This window comes from Catharus ustulatus, chromosome 7, assembly GCF_009819885.2.
Source record: "Catharus ustulatus isolate bCatUst1 chromosome 7, bCatUst1.pri.v2, whole genome shotgun sequence".
In the NCBI taxonomy this organism is placed as follows: domain Eukaryota; kingdom Metazoa; phylum Chordata; class Aves; order Passeriformes; family Turdidae; genus Catharus; species Catharus ustulatus.
Genome location: NC_046227.1, coordinates 5,140,569 through 5,157,540, shown reverse-complemented (window position 1 = coordinate 5,157,540; position 16,972 = coordinate 5,140,569). Strand labels below are relative to the sequence as shown.

The 16,972-nt window shown below is 43.9% G+C and overlaps 1 protein-coding gene across 33 annotated transcripts in view; it reads left to right on the top strand.

Moving 5' to 3' along the window:
• Positions 1-5,086: 5,086 nt before the first annotated feature.
• Positions 5,087-16,972, top strand: part of MAP2 (microtubule associated protein 2) — a 221,026-nt gene continuing 209,140 nt past the window's right edge. For 20 of the 33 annotated variants that reach the window (XM_033064513.2, XM_033064516.2, XM_033064528.2 and 17 more), the window contains exon 1: positions 5,655-5,736. The gene's annotated coding sequence lies outside the window, so the exon portion shown is untranslated. Of the gene's footprint in view, positions 5,186-5,349; positions 5,411-5,654; positions 5,737-16,972 lie in introns of those variants that run through there. The other 13 variants (XM_033064520.2, XM_033064522.2, XM_033064517.2 and 10 more) reach the window with 6 other exon arrangements.

Here is a 16,972-nt window from a genome sequence, read left to right as displayed (position 1 = left end):
TGTGGGAATGAGCACCCCAAGCAACACTGATAACTTTCTTCTTTGAACTGAGTTGGAGTACAGGCTTTTCAAATGATAAAATCCACAGTTGTGATTGAAAAAGAAGAGGTCTATGTCAATCCAACTAACAGGAGTAGTTGTGTGAGTGCTGGGCTGAGTGGTGAATTGACCCCTCATATTGCATGAATTACTGGTCACCTATAGTGATGACAGATTTAATAAGATCAACCAACCTTTTTTTGGGAATATTTTTATTTAAGTTTATCCATCTGCTGGCATGGCGGAGACTATGCTAGTGTGCTTGCAGGCACTGGTCTTCACTGAATCTGTGTTTGTTCAGATCTGCTTTCATGAGATAACATTCAGGTGCTCAGCCTCCACTGCAGCTGAGCTGGTTGCAGAACATGTATCAGCTCATTAGACCAAGCCTGCAAAAACATCTGTAATTCAGGATGGGTAACTCAGGTGGGCACTGACAGACACTGTTAAGAGTCTCATGCTGGGCTGGCCCTGGCTAAGGAGCAGTTTTATAATACAGAAAACCAACAGGCAGTCTTCAGGCATTCAGGACCACTTTTCTCAACTCAAGGAAGTATTGCTGCTCCATTGAGATGTGGTGGGTGTGCTTATCCATCAGGCTAGGGCCATGCTCAAACCTGGACAGCTGTGTTTGTTGCTCACACAAAGGCTGAGTACAAGCCTGAGTGTGAGGTTTGGTAATGTGAAAGAGCTCAAGTTCATACAGGCTTAACCTCCAGACACCATTGTGGTGGGAAAATTGCTCCTTGTTTTGTCTGTAATATTTCCCTTCTCTTAAGAAGTAATATCAGTATTTTATTCATAGAAAGGTGAAAAGAAATGCAAAATCCAAACCCAAGATGAATTATGTTGCCCCATATCACGGTGTTAACTCGATTAGGCTAATCTATTTTCAACTGATGATTTAAGCTTTAGGCTTGGAAAATGCAGTAAGATCTACCTGTTTGAATATAACAAGAGGTTCATATTAAAAAACCTTATCAAAATTCCACCTTAATAAAACAAGCTATCAGTGCATTAGAGCACTGATGAGCTTCCATGTACAAGCATCTCAGAGATTCTTTCTAAGGTCTTTAATCCTAGTAGCTACTGTTAGAATAATTCAGACTTTCCCCTCGAACAGAAAATTAAATCTCAAAAAATAGTATATTCCTTGTATTCTGACTAGTTTGACTATTCAGTAACTTGCACAACATATATATTTTGAAAAGCAAATTTTCCGTGTAATTTTGTTTACAGATGCAACATGCAAAGAGATTCCACCACATAAAACTTACGGTGTGTTCTGTTCGTCTTCTGTTTCCTCCTGTAAGTAGGCAGTGGGTTTTGGTTTTTTTTTCCCTTTTGAAGACCTGATAAGGCTGAATGGTGCATTAGTTTTATTTCCCCAATTCTCAAGATAGATAAGATAAAGAAGGCAACACTTGAAGTAGTGAGAATCTAGAGACAGCAAAACAAGTAACCCAACCTGAAACTTACTCGCAATCATCATTCTTTAACTAGAAAATGTCAAGAGTAACAAAACTTATTTTCTTAGAGAGTTTGGGGTTTTTTTTCTTCTTGTTCAGACAGAAATTTAATAGATGAACCATTGTTCTGTGCCCCAGAAAATGGGTTAAAGCAGCAAAAGTTAGTTTAGGTTAAGAACTTTCTACAGCTGAAATGTGCAGGGATCAGCAGTCCCCTCACTTTGTTTTGAATACATTTAAAAAACTTTCTGTGAGATGTCACAAGTCTGACACCCAGCTTTCTTCATCAGAAGAATCAGACCCATAACCAACATTTCACACAGAACTGAGAGGAAAAAGTAGCTGAATTAGGCAAATGACAGGGGAAGAAGCTCTGCACATAACCCTGTAAGGGACCACTATTGTCCATTTTCACATTGATTCATTGGGGACTCTTTCCTTTCAATCCCAGCAATGAGAAATGAAGGTGTCTGCAGTAATGGCATTCTCTACTGCATTTCTTACCTCCTTGCAGCTTGGTGGCCCAAGTATTTTGTACCCTCTCTCTACTTTCAAATTATTCTACTTCTAATGCAGAGACTGGCTTTTGACATCAAAAGCATTTAGCAAATTAGAGTGTAGCTCCCTGAAGCTAATTCTTCCATCATAATTCACAGGGGTACTTAGAGTCCCTTGCACAAAAAGACCAAAGATAACTAAATCGACAAAGGCAGCATTGCTCTTGTACAAGTCCTTCCACTGGGACTGATCTCACCTTTGCTTAAAGCTTTCCTCTAGCACCTGAGACATTTATATTTACCACAGGTAGTATCTCCAAATAATCTTTGAATGGTAAATGTAATCAAATGGGAGACAGGCAGAAAAAGGAAGGCTTTCACATGGAAATATGCATGAGCTGATGAGATACAGCTGAGTTTCTTGCCAGAAAAACAGCTGAACATAGTTTGTGATGCAAAGCCAGGGCTAAGTCCATTCTGTTTTCAGTGGAAGCTTTTATTTTGCTTAGTCGTTGATAAACATTTGAAGGAGCTCTTCAGCTCGCTTTTCCCCCCATTGCCTCTGTTGGGCACTAGAGGGACTCTCGAGTTTTCCAACCCATGAAAACATCGCAGCAAAAATGCGAGGTGGGAGCCCTGTCTTTCCCGGTCACCTTAACCTAAGTGTTTCCAAGGAGAAAGGAGGGGAAAAAACTGCTCAACGTGCCCGCAGACTGCAAATATGCCCCCGAGAGTGATGTGCAAGGAGACCGTAGCCACATTTCTTTGTTTCATTAACCTCACTGGTGCTCACAGCTCTTCCCATCATCAATAAATAAGAGCTGACTTTGTCTTGACTGCTCTGATTGCTCAGCTAATGTGGTGACATTGGCGCCAAGGCTTGAGTCATTGCGTTTTTGAGAAATTAAATGTTTCCTTCCCTAGTCTGAAGTGATGCCAAATACCTAAGTTGCCACTACTGCATCCCAATAAACTCTCAGGGATGCAGTGGGGAATTGTTACTGAACTATATAGTGAGAGACAAATTCCTTTTAAAACAGCGTTTCCCAGACACAATTTCAAATCAATCTGTTCTAAAGAGAGCTACAGGCCATGACATTCCTTTCTCTTTTAGTGAGCAGGCAAAAATCCTCTCTATTTGACCTACCAGACTTCCACAGAGATCCATAATTCAGTATCTCAAAGCTTTACTATAAAGCTCACAGTTTATGAGGTGATGAAAAATTTTTTTTCCCTTTATACAAAAAATCTTTCCCCACTATTGCTTAGTGGAATGATGCTTTCTGATCTCTGCATGAATATTTCTAACAAAAATACGTGCATGCATTTTAATATCTGTAACATGAATTAAAATATTTTTTTTCTGCCTTAAAACATCTAGTGTCAACACTGCTGCATGAATATTTCATGTGAATTTGACTAGATAATTATCTCAGGGAAAATGGTGACTGCCATGTTTTCTGTGCTCATTTTTCATCATCTTTGATGATTGTTTAAAGGGGAGATGCAACTGAATGACTAACTTCCAAGACACCTTCTTTTCTCTCTCTCTCTCTCTGCAGGCTGCTGCTGAAAAGAGACAGGCTGCTGCTGTTCTGCATCTGAGCTAGAGGTGTTGATTCTCTGTCACACATGGAACACTCTGAGCATGTCTCTGGTTAGCTACACCACCCCTCTGATCTCTAGGAATGTTTATGGACAGTGCACACTGTATTGTACATGTAAGACATCTTTTCATCTCTTCCATGATACCCATTACAGTATTTGTTTCCAATGAAAGTATAGGCTGTAGTTCCCCTCTCCCCTCCCCCCCACTATTTTAAAAAATATTGTAAGCTTTAAATTAATTTGATTTTCACTTGGATGAAGTTTACTTTTTCTCCTTGATCAAATCAACTGCTCATTCCCTCTCAGGGCTGCTTCTAACTTGGCTTTATGTTAAGCCTGCCTTTGCAGGCTGGGTGGTGAGGGGAAGGGCAAAGCTCCTGTGCATGTGGGGAGAACTCCATCAAGGTCTTTGCACGGACACCTAGGCTCCAAGGAAAGGCACAGGAAAAAAAAAAACCAGCAGGAGAAAGGCACTGCTGGTCTTCAGGGTGCTGCACACACTGGTGCACATTCCTTACGCCCTGAACCAGAATCTTTCCTCCTGGCAGCCTGGAAGAAAGACTGACTGCAGCAAATCCATTTCCTCTGAAAGCATCTCCTCTGGAAGGATGTACATCACTGATGCTGAGTAACAAGCAGGGAACATGAAAAAAAACCCCTGCTCCCTTTGCATGGCGCTGATTTACAGATGAAATGTGAGAAAACAGCAGTGGTGCGAAGTTCTCTCAAACAGCTTGAGGAGGGCTCAGGAAAAGTACTGGAAGAAACGCTTGTAGTCTTCACTCTTTTTAAAGAAAAATTTCCTGTTTTACAAATACATTAAAAAACTCAACAAAGTAATTTGGCCTTCCCAAGTCACTCCATTAACACTCACATACCCTTAACATGGACTATATGTAGTAGTTGCTGAGGGATGGCCATTTCTTTATGAAGAAACAGAAGCAAGGGTGGGAACTAGGCTTTCCTGAACTGCTTTTTGACCACTCAGTCTAATAAACATATGGCCCAAATTACACATGGGAAATCTAGATAACCTTCTAAAGCCCATGAAGAAAACAAGTGCTCAGTACTCCTGAAAATCATGCTAAAAATCAAGCTGACCACCTAAAATTAGTGACATTTTGGAAAACACGTAGATAACTTGCTCACAGTGATGCAGCAAAATGCAACCAAACTGAAAGGATGTTTTAAGTTTTTTCCACTGCAGTATGGGTAATAGTGTGCAATCTAGGTCCCCAGATATAAAGATATTCACCTTCATGGAATCAAAACATGATTAGAGGTTAATACATACATGACATGCTCAGAATTTTGGGTTAAGATTCTGACAGACTGACTTTTGCAGTTTCTAACAAACTAAAATTTGCTCAGGAAATAGAAGAGGTAAGAAAGGCATCATCTTGCTCGTTCGTCTCCAGCACAGGTTGATTGAAATGACGTGGTTGTGGCTGTAACAGGTGGGATGAGCTGATGCTGTAGCCCTACCCCAGCAGAGATATTATGGGAGGAATGACTTTGGAGTCTACAACTGTAATGGACAGGCTGAAAGGGACAGTTCAGCTCGGGAATGTGGTAAGCGACAAAGTAATAGGATATCTTTTATTGCAGTATTCCAGGAAATGGCTGGAAAGCCCGGCCCTACGACAGCAGCGTGGAAGCGAGCAGCAGCGCGGTGTCTGAGGCTGCTGTGAACTGCTTCCTCACCGATCTCACTGTTATCTGCTCTCTTTCTCCAGAGGAAAAGCAGCGATTAGACTGAGCCGGACTTGCACCGTCGGAAGATCCCAATGCAGCCAGGTGAGGGCTTTGGGGAAAGGGCTCCACAGGAGAAGGGCAGGGCCGGACACGCGGGGCCGTCCCGGAGCCTGGCCGTCTCTGCAATGCAGGGGCCGGGGCGGGGCGGGGCACAGCGAGGGGCCGCTCCTCCACCTCCACAGGCGCGGGGGCCCTGCGGGAGCGGCGGCGGGGCCGGGGCGGGGCCGGGGGCGGGTCCCGGGGGCTCGCCGCGCGCAGGCGGCCGCGTCCCGGCGACAGCCCCGAGAGCGGCGGGGCGGGTCGGCTTCAGCCGGGTAGCCCGCGTCCTCTGCGTGCCCGTCGGTGCCGGCAGCCGCCGTGGCGCTCAGGTGAGGCCGTCGGGGAGGGAGGAGGGACGGGCGGGGCGGGGGCGCGGGGCCGGCGCCGCTGCGGAGCGCAGGGGAGGGTGTGCGGTGGGGGGGAGCCGCGCCGCTCCCGCCTTGCGGCTGTGGCGAGCCCTTTTCGGGGGGCTCGTGCCGCCCCAGTCCCGCTGGTGATCCTTCCCTCCATCCCAACCTTCCGTCCTTTCTTTGGGCCCTTTACCCGGAGTTGTCCGCGGGAGGTGAAAACGGAGCGAGTGGGGCGGCCCCGCGGTGACGCCCGTTTTACCTTCACGGGGGCGGCTGCCTGCGAGGGCTGTGAGCATCCCCGGGCTGTAAAACCCCTCCGGAGGCTCTGAACCTCTGTCCTCTTGTGCCCCCACCCCTAAGCTCCTCTAAGGGGATCTGCGCGGCTGAACAAAGAGCGTTGTGTGAGGCGAGGGCTGTAAGCGCTGTTAATTTCCATCGGGAAGGAGGAGGGGGGAAAAAAAAGAAAAACCACCACCAGAAAAACGATTCCCTGTATTGCATGGATCAGGGAGGAAACAGCCGCGCACGGGAGCCCGGCGGCGAACAATGCCTTTTTATGTAAGAGAAAATGATGTGAAATGTGGCAGGCTCGGGTGGCTGCAGGTAGGAGCCGTAGGCGTGTGCTGCGCTGCGCTACCGCGGTGCTGCACCGAGCCACCACAGAAACCCTGCTCCATCTGTGCGCACCCCTGCTCATCCCAGACAGCCCGAGCTGCCCCGGGATAAAACGTGCTCCAAGAACACCTTCGGGAAGGAAGGGGGTGTGCCGCATGCCGCGGGGATTGCTGTCCGCATGGGAGATACCGGCGTGGTTCGTTCCCCCCGGTCAAGCAGGAACTTTCAGTTTTCCTCCGAGTAAAAAATATTCTCTGGTGTTTTCGGTGAATCTCACGGTTCTGGAGAGGTTTTCACTTGTAAGTGAGCATTAGAGTCATGCAGTAGAATGGGATGTGTGCACATGTATGTTTTAAGTCTTGCTTATTCTAGGTCTCTAGCATCAATTCTCATAATTTGCCGTGTCTCTGTGGTGATGTCAATAAATCATACTCCATTCTTCCTCAAAAAATCACTTGCTGTCCAGCATTTGTGCTGCTTATTGTTCAGAAAACCTGTCCCTTTTGTTTTCAGCAGGGTTCTTCCATGTGCGGTTGAATCACATATTTTTGGTTCTGTTTCTTCCCGTTTTCTCCATAAACCTTTGTTTTCTCTCCATGAAAGAGCCTGTTTCTTTTCACCTGTGCTGGTTTAGACTAGCAGGGATGTCTAGACTACAGATGTCATAGCTGATAGACCCAAGAAGAAGCTCAGCTGCAGAATGTATTTATTTTCTATAGCTTTTGCTTCACCCCTGACTGGATGGCGTAATCACAGCATCTCAGCCCTCGCCTGGGAAGAGATTGTGCTGAGAGGGCACAACGTAGTGAAGTTGTCGCTGCATTACGTCATAGATCATGAAGAAGTGATTCATGAGCAGTGAAAGACTGGGCGCTTTACCTGAGTGTGCCACAGTCCAGTTCAGTTTGTGGATGGATGTTCATTCCTCCAGCTAATGTTCTGAAAGTGTGATATGTATATCAGAGCCCAAACTCACCCATGTAGCACCTAGGGCTGGGCACCACCAAATTCCTCACTGTGTATTTCATTTGCTAGACACTGATGGAGCACTCGGTAGTGGGCAAGACTTTATTTGGTACCAGTTTCCTGGTGATTTACAGGTGAGCTAAAGTAACTCACTGAACATAACCCCAATGGCTTAGTGAGGCCATTCTGCATGGCAATGAAACATGAAGGTGAGCCCTGGCTCAGGGCTCTTGGAAGAGGGGTGATCTCAGCAGTGGAGCATGGTGCTATAAATTCTATCTCTTCTCATCTTATCTCATCGAGGGACAGGATTTTCTTAATGGAACTTTTCAGTTTGTTACGCCCATATTGCACGTTTCCTGAGGGTGTTTGAGAGAAGCCAAAGAGCTATCATCCTGAGAATTAAAAGTTGCTGTTCTTCTGTGGAGAGTTTTAGCACACTGAAGGGTAGGTCATTGTGCTTATAATGCAGTTTGTTACGTAAAGCAGCATTTGCAGCCTTGATTTAGAGGTCTGATGTAATTGTTAAGGTATGTTATATCATACCCACTTAGTTGTGTTCTTTAATATGTTTGGGTAATAAAGAAATAGTTGTAATTTAATGACCCCTGAGGTGCTGTACCTAGGCAGGAGCGATCTGATCACAGCAGTCCCTAAATGAATTGCTGCAGTCTGTGGGCTAAGAATTCCCTTGTTGCTAGATGTTTTTTCCAGAAGCATACCTTTCCTTTTAGTCTATGTCATGCTCCTTTCTGTGCAAGTTACCATTTGCTAAACCCTATACCTAAATTCACAGAGGAAGCATTTGCTATGTGTGCTGACAGAGTGGGCTCTGGCCCCTCCAGCTCTGGCACTGTGCTCACTTAACTGTCTGTGGAAGTTGCTAGAAATATCTAACCACAGGAACAGGGGTGAGGCCATTGCAGGTTCTGCTGGACTGTTTCACCTCCCAATGTGGCATGTCATGCGTATGTGTTGGAGACAGGTTTGTTTTCTTAATGGGGTTGGAAGAAGAAGAAATCAAAAAGAATTTAGGTTGTGAGGACTTTATGACGGTGGCTTTCTGAAAGTCACCTTTTGATAACTAATGTCTCTACAAAGGCACTGGCAGAGCTTGTAACACATCTACAGCATATGAAAGATCTGAAATCTGATCTGCCATGGGGGGACAAATGATAATCAGCTTTAGAAAGGAAAACAAGAGCTCTACTGGTACCTAAAGCCTGAGTTCCTTACAGATCTTCTGCCTACAGTGCAGGCAGTGGCTGTGCTGAGAACTGATCTGGTAAAACTTCTGGCTCACAGTCAAAGAAAAAAAAAATCCACCCTTTGTCTTTATTTGGGTTTCAGAAGAGATTTCTGGCTGCAGGACAGTTGAACCGAAGCCTTAACTAGGAAGGGATTAGGGAGTGTTGCACTTAACATGCACACAAATAATGACCAGGAATTTGGAAAGGTGTAATAGGGGTCCTAAGGCTAGGTGACCTCTCAAGGTCCTTTCTAAACTGAGTTATCTGATGATCTAGATATTTTGGGTTTTGTGCTGTCTTTAAGTCCATGTGTGCACTTGATGAAGAAATAAAAGTATGCATGTGCTGATATGTAGAATTGTTCCTTGAGACTCAAGGATGCTTGTTTTGGTTCATCTGTATTTATTCAGTTTAAACACATGATTAATTGTGCTCAAAATCAGCTGTAACCATGCTTAGAAGTTAAGCATGCTTTTACAGAAAAGAGAATGTTTTTTCTAAAAGAGGATAAATTCATGGTATGTGGGCTCAATGTTGTAAACCTCTTGGGAAATTCAGAAATACCAAGTACTTGCAGAGTACATGGAAATGTGCAGTTTTCTCCGATATCATTACATGGCTTATCTCTTCCCAAACACACAGGTGCACATGGTAGGGCAGAGTATGGGTGGGTCTTGGCATATTTAGGATTGGTGTTTTTTCTTCCATCCTTCTGCTTCATGTAAAAGTGTGCTTATTAGCAACACTTCTGTACTGCATCTCAGTGAATAAGAAAAAACAGCATGAGCCTTATTTCCATAGGGTGGAGCTGATTTAGAGGATTGGTGCTGGAAAACAGAGATGGTTTAAGCTGCCTGCCTCAGTAAAGGAAAAAGCTTTTATTTCATGGGAAGATTTAATAACAGGTTTTGCTGCTAAACTATACAAGGGTGTTTTAGATGCAGGTTCAATGTGACATTTGTAATTGCTCTAGGTATCGGAGGAAAGAACTGATGTATCCATGGGGTTAATTTGGATTGTTGTGGCCACATGGGTTACTGTACTAGCTGTTAAGAGGATTTGAGGTCTTGATTGACCCATTTTACTTTAACACTAATTGTTTGCTGTTGTATTAAGGAGAAAAGATGAGCTAATCTTTATGGTTTTACACTCACTGCTGTTTTTCCCTACAGCAGTCTTGCAGATGAAACTGATCTTTATTCTTTTGTCTTGACTGGGGAGGTGGTGGAAAGGGATAACACATCAGAGTGTTGGTGTTTGTACTCAGTGTCCTGTGTCTTTGTTAGGGTACCAGTTTGAAAGGAATTATAGTAAAAAGTTATGGCTTGGTCAATTATCTTTGTTTTCTGCAGTCTGTGAGACAAGTTAATGCTGGTTGATAGGCTTGACCAGTGTTATGATATGCTGTTTCTCTTTTAGTATTTTTAAAGTACATTTTTCTAACTTTCTGTGATGTAATGAGATTATTTATTGCACCACAGAAAGAAACATTTATTTATTTTAGCACATTATGCTTCCAGATAAAATATATATGTGCTTCATATAGTATAAGGGTGACAATGGCCTTACTACAACCAGCAGTGTTAAGTGGTGAAAATAAGAATAGTGTGATGTGTTAATTGAATCTGTACCTGACTTGCACCATCTGGAAAGAGACAATGCTATTTGCAGGTGTGTTTTCTGATTATTGGAAATCTGGGATACTTTTTTCCATCAGCAAAATAATCAGTTTACACCTGAAATTCTTGAGTTATGGATCTGTAGGTAGAATTAAGGTCTCTTCATTTAGACTTGGCACTCATGGGTACGAGGAGCTGAGGAATATTTCTTGTGTCAAGCCTCTAGCAAGAAGTAGGAAGGTTTCTTTCTTCTAGTACTTCTAGTAGCTCTAAGACTGATTGCAGTAGCTTCCAATGAGTTGAGTCTGTGAAAAGTTACTTTTCTCTCTGTGAAACTTGTAATTTTATTCCCTGATTTTTAAACTACGTTTCAATAGCTGTTTGCAAAATTAGCTGTATTTAAAGTATATGCAGCCTCTGTTTAAACAACACAAAACCCCCCAAACAAACCAAACCCAGTAGTCCAATCATCCCAGCTAACTTAGCAGCATTTAATTATAGGACCTATTGATTCAGTTAACCCTATCTTTTCACTTTGTTTTCTGGAGAGAATGATAGGGGCTGGTTTCTGGTTTAGAACTAGGAACTGTCAGTTCTATCTTTAGGAACATGGATTACCTCTTGGAACAACTGATTAGCTATACAAAACTTGCCACTTTTCCTGAGATTCTGATCTTGGATGAACAAAGCTAGAAAATGTCTCAGAATGAAAATGTATTATAAAGGTTCTGAACACAGTTTGGGATGTGCTTTTGAAAACTCCTGCATTGGTCCAAATTTGATCTCGAGATGAACAGTAGAAAATGCTGTAGACATTATAAAATGGCCTGTGTGCTTCACTGCTGGGCCAGAATCCTGTATCTGCTGGCTTTGAGCAAAGATGGATTGGCCTCCTTCCCCTATGTGTCTCAACCACGGTGTTGTCAAGGCTGTGCCTGGAGGAACCTCGGCTGAGTTTGAGGTGCAGCTAAGTTTCTCTCCTTTTGTTCTCCTCACTTTGTGTAGAAGGTATCTGAATAGCTTATGCAGCAAGTGCAGTTGCAAGGTGCCAGACATTAAGTGCAAGGACACTTTTCTCTGGGAAGGCTCAGAGTCTCAGAGGGACTGTGAGGAAAGCATTTTTTCTGTGTCTGCTGTGAAGTGGGCTGAAAGTGTGTGTTCAAAACTCTTTAAAGGAGGGTTCAGGCGTGGATTTGAATTCTGGTTTGCTGGAAATATGGTCAGTTTGTTTTAGCTAACCAGATCCTCTCGTGCCAAGTTACTCTGTTTTCCACAGCAGCCCTTCTGTGACCGCCATGTCTGGGCAGATAGATCTGATCCCCTCAGGGGGACTTTGGCCAGACCCAAGACCATAGGTTGTGCCAGAGCCCACAGCTAACACTTGCTAATGTTAACATTCTTTTACTGTTCTCTGTCTGATTGTTGGACAAGGTCTTTCAGTGCCCCTGCCTGATTCTTGCAGCTGCTTCTGTGTGTTGTCTAAGGTGTGCCTAGGCATCCCTTCCTCTTCTGACCACGCGATATTGCTCAGACAGCAAAGCTTCTCCTTTTGTTTGAAGTAGTGACTATGGCTTGATGACCAGCAGCTGTGTGTTCACGTGTAGGTTTCTGCTGACAGAAGACTCCTGCTGACACATGCCTGGGTGCTGGTGCCTGCTGTGCTCTCAGGTGTTGGGCTGCTCCTCTTGCAGGCTGTGTTACAGGGTGTGCCAGGCAGGCAGGCTGCCCTGCCTGTTTACAGCAAGACTCCAGGCATGTGTGTAGGCATTTGTCTGCTTCCCTTGAGTATGCTGAAACGAATACCAGCTTTCCATCAGCAATTAGAAGATTGTTCAAGGAGGCTGAGGAAAAACCAAAACCCAAGGGCTCTAAAAGGAGACATGCAGGGAAATGCTGGATGATTTGCAAAGGAGGAGAACAGACTTTGCTCAGGGGGTGGTCTGGATGGTCAGTCATTCATATCCCATCCCTCTTGTCAACCTGTTGCTTGGGGTGGGAGGGCATCAGAGATGAAGGCAGGTGTGATGGCTCTAAGCTGCTTCCAGACCATATCCTCCTTCAGTGCTCCTCTGCTACCTGTTCTACAAAATACATAGTGCACGGAGGTAGCCACAGAATAGAAGGGATATTTCTGAAATAAGAGTGTCAGCTCCTCCAGATTTGTACCAGAATTCTTGATTTGCACTGATTCAGTTAGGATTGTGTTTATGCCAAAGGTTGCTTACAGCATGCTCAGAACTGGAGACAGTGTGTTGCCAGGAGTCCACAGCAGATGTAGATATTTAGGCTTGTGGCTAAGTGTGTCTGGAAGGATGTGCCCATCCTCTGTCTTTTGCAACGTAATTGATTTGATGTCCTATAAAGAAAATCTCTCCTGGAAAAATGATAAAGAAACATATGAATCAGGCAGAAGGAAGCTGTGTATTTATTTTGTTGTAGGGAGATAAAAATATGTATATTTCTTGAAGTAGTAAAGGGAAAGCTGGCAAATTTGTGAGAGAGTTTTCTTGGTTTCAAAGACAGGTGTCTGCCAAGGAAGGCCAGAACCTCCTTTGAAATAGGAAGTGTGACCCTCTTCCCTCTAAATTATTATAACTTTGAAATTGAAGGGGCTTTCAGGCAAAGATGTGGGAAAAGGGATAACAGTTCTTTACTAATATATATAACAAGGCAAACAACACGAACAGCAGCAACACCAAACAGAAGCACAAACCTGTAGGAAGATGGTTTGTAAGGATAGTGCAGAAGGCAGTTTTCCTCAGTGAATTACAGCTGTACTGATTGCAGAGCAGTGGAGACAGCCTTGCCTGCCCGATGAGGATGGGGATTATAAAAGGGTGGTTCAGCTGGTCTAGAGTAAGTTGGAGAGCTGGCGTATACTGCAGTTTGGGATGGAGTTTGCTGGCTGTGTGGAAGAAGGGATGTGTGGTTGTGCAAGGGACAGACAAGGTAAGAAGATGCTGTGTGAGGGATGGACAGGGTTGGGTGGTTGGGTAAGGGGCAGCTTGGGGTTAGCTAGGCATGTAGGAGAAAGAAGGAAACCTGCAGAGAGGAGAGGAGTCAGTGCTGTGTGGAGCTGCCTGTGAGGAAAGGAGTCAGAGTTGCCTGGAAGAAGGCATGTAAAGTTTTAATAAAGGACTGATGATGGTGTCAGTCCAGTCTGTCTTGACATAATTACTACAATCTCCTTTCCTCCGAATTATTGTAACTTGGAAATTAAGGCAAAGACATGGGAAAAGGAATAACAGTTCTTTACTGATATATACATGTATAACAAGGCAAATAAACAGCAGCAGCAACACCAACACCCGCAGAAGCATAAACCCCGTCCCAGCCTCTCTGGGCCGCAGGCCCTTTCCCCTTGGTGCAGTTCTGGTCATGGCCAGCAGGGGCGCTGCTGGCTCCTGGCCGGGCAGGGTGGGTGCGGTGATTCCTCCAGGCCTGCAGGGGGCACTGTGGCCCCGGGGGGCTCCTCAGGCGGTTCATGGCAGGCAAACCAGCAGCAGAGACGGACAAGGGGTTTCCTTTACCAGCCCGCAGGGGCGACCGGTCCTGGGGCATCTCAGGATGGGAAAGTAGCTGTGGCAGAGCCTTGGAACAGAGGTGGGCACACCCCAGAGTGGCAAACAAAACACAGCAGAAACTCCACAGCTGTAGCAGGAACCACTAGAGGTTGAGCAGACATGGATATTGGGGTAAAACGTGAAAAACCCAAGGCAGCGGCAGAAGACAGCGGGCCTGGGCAGCAGCAGTTGTGTCCTTCGAGCAGCCATGAGAGGCTCCCTCGGAGTGGGGAGGGGCTCAGAGTCTCAGGTTTTCCCTTGAGTAGGTGGTGAGGGGCCTTTCACTGACTGCCCTTAGGAGCAAAGGCTCGCCAACACTAAAGACGAAGCAGCGTAGGGGCTAGAGTCTGTGGTGGCAGTGAATTCTCCCCATGGTAGCACCAACTTGACCGTTCCCCTCCGATCCGAAAGTGAGTGAGGAGCTGAGCCCAGCCCCTCATCCCCCAGCCAAAATCTCATGGTGTCTTTGCCCTTCCCAAGATAAAAAACCCCCAGGTAAGAGTAGCCAGCTGCACCCTTCCCCGCACCTTGGCCACTTCTTTTGCCTCTTAGGTACTAATCATTGTCATCGCTTAGGCAACAAATAGGACAAAAGTCTCTGTGAGAAAGAAAAAAAAAAAATCCAAACCTTCAACAAGAGTAATTTAAAAAAAAACAAAAAGCAAAGCAAACAAACCCCTGTGTGTGTGTGTGGAATGCTTAATAACCTGATTAATTCCAAAGAGCAAAGGATAGAGTGTGGTAAATAAGCTTTCCTTCCATGTTTTTCTACAAAGTTAAGCTTTCCAGGCTGTAGAGAGCTGGTTGTGCTTCTGAATAAAACTCAGCAGAATATTGAATGAGCATTTATTACCTGGTGCTGTATATTTTATGTTACCACATATAATAAATTTATGTTTAAAGTTTTAATAAAAAGTATTTTGTACTATTGCAAATTATTATATTTAGTTTTATATTCCACAGTTTGCCAAAAATAGCAGAAGTGATTTTTAGATAATACTTACAGTCTTTCAGTTTAGATAATTTTTAATGGTGTGCTACTAGTGTTGCTTAAAACATTAGCAGTATTTTGAATACGGTATTAAAAATCCTTCTAAATGTACCTTTCAATACGAATAGTGGAATGCATTTAGGAAAAAAAAGTCCAACTGTATGCACTTAGAATGACCTCTGGTACTCTTCTCAAAAAAGGCTTTTTTTTCCCCCTTCACTTGTTTTGGTCTACTGTACACTTGCATCATCACTCAGCAATAAATGGAATTAATAATTTGCAAATGTTGCAAAGCTTTAATTGAGGAAATGAAACACATTTCTCATTTTACCATATTTATGATATTGACACTTCAGATGCTGTAATGTGTGCTTATTTAGATGGTGATGCTGGTATCAGGATGCCAGCCCTGACCTGCATCATTACCTGCAATTCCCAATAGGCACATTCAGTTTCCATAGGCACCGGCAGTCGGGCCTCTCCATGAGGCTGTTCAGAGACTGACATTTGGGTGGGTGCTGACTTGTGAAAGTGCTGCCAGTGTTGCCTGATGGGCAGCTACAATTATGGGGACTTCTGTCCTTTGAGTCACTTGGACTAAGTAGTCTTTGAGCCCTGTATTGTAAGCTCAGGCTTTGTGACGCAGTAGCTAAGTAGCATCTGCTGAAACAATGCCTTATTGGATGCTTTGGGATTTTTTATGAACCTGATGCTTTTTGGTTTTTGGCACAAATGTATTTGTACACTGCTGTTTGAGAGACTAGTCCTTACTGTAATTAACTTATTTTTTAAAAGATGGTGACAGTGACCATATTTAATTAGTGGAAAGCATGCACCCTTCTGAGCCAGCACATAAAAATGCTACTGACTGTTTTAAGGCAGATACTCCTTTTATTTGGGTGGTGGTGTGAATTTTCTGTTTTATTCCAGTGATGGGAACAGAGCAACTTGGTGAATGTGCAAGTTGTACTTAAAGTAACTTGTTTACCCTTTAAGTATTTTGGGACTGAATTCTTTTACCACCTATTACAAGCAGGAGGAAGGAATAAATATTTGGAAAAAGACATTGGGCAAAACTAATGTATTCCATACTTGAGGGCATAAAGCCATGTTTACTACCAGGGTAAGTCAGAAAGACTTCCCTGCAGACACTGTATTGCAGTTTTGGCATTATGGGGCATTACTCTGAAATACCTCTGTTGTTGGCACTAGGTGACTGCTGCTCTGCCAAACTCCTGCGGATTTAAGCACTGAAGTTTCAGTTACTTGGAAGATTTGAGTTATTTTTGTTTCTGATTTCTTTTATGTACTGGTAAAAGCTCTAAATTTTTTTTCTGAAGAGGATGGAATTTTCTTCTGCATTTTAAGTTATTGCAAGATCAGTCTCAATGACACTGCTTATTCCAGTGTGCAGTGGAATAAGTGATTTGTCTGTATCCTGGGATGGGGAGAGAATGAATAGTTTATCTGTACTGTGTGTGTTTTCTGTAGCAGTGTTTTCAGTGCCTTTTTCTTGCTTGTCTAAGGAAGAGGGAAGGTAAGTGAAAAATGAGCTTTCCTCCAGTGACAAAGTGATCTGTGGGCACATTAAAAAGGCAGGAAAAAAGAGATCAGAGAAATGTGCTGTTTTTTCACTTGAAAAGCTAGCAATGGAGACTTGTTTCAGCTATTAGAGGTAGGTTCAGGACCGACAGGTCAGTAGGAATAGAATTTGCCTCTTCCAGCAGCTGTTGAACAACAGATAAAAAAGAAGTGGCTGTCTCTTTATATTCACCTCTTTTCCCCATCCAAGCATGACATAATTTTCTTTAGGGTTCTATTCCTTTCATGCCTTTGTGGTTGGAAAATCTGGTGGATTTATCTGCCCTACTGCTCTTACCTGCAGGCAAAGGTTGATCTAGATTGAAGTGTAATCCTCCTAGATTAATAAATAAGCCCTGCCCCATTAGCAAATGGGGCAAATGAGTAGCTCTTTGAAAAATGTTTTGAAGCTTGTGAAAATAATTTCTAGCAGAAACTTGCATTTTAAAAGATATTAAAATACACAGATAGTAAAATGAACAAGCAAGTGTGCCTCAAGAATAAAGGTACCATATCTCTCATCACTTGTTAATATTTCCCATTCCATGATGGATTTACTTTGTAGCTGAACTTGAAAATCCTTCACAACTGGCACTGGTGCTGGGCAATTTCCCTTCCAGTGTGGGTCTG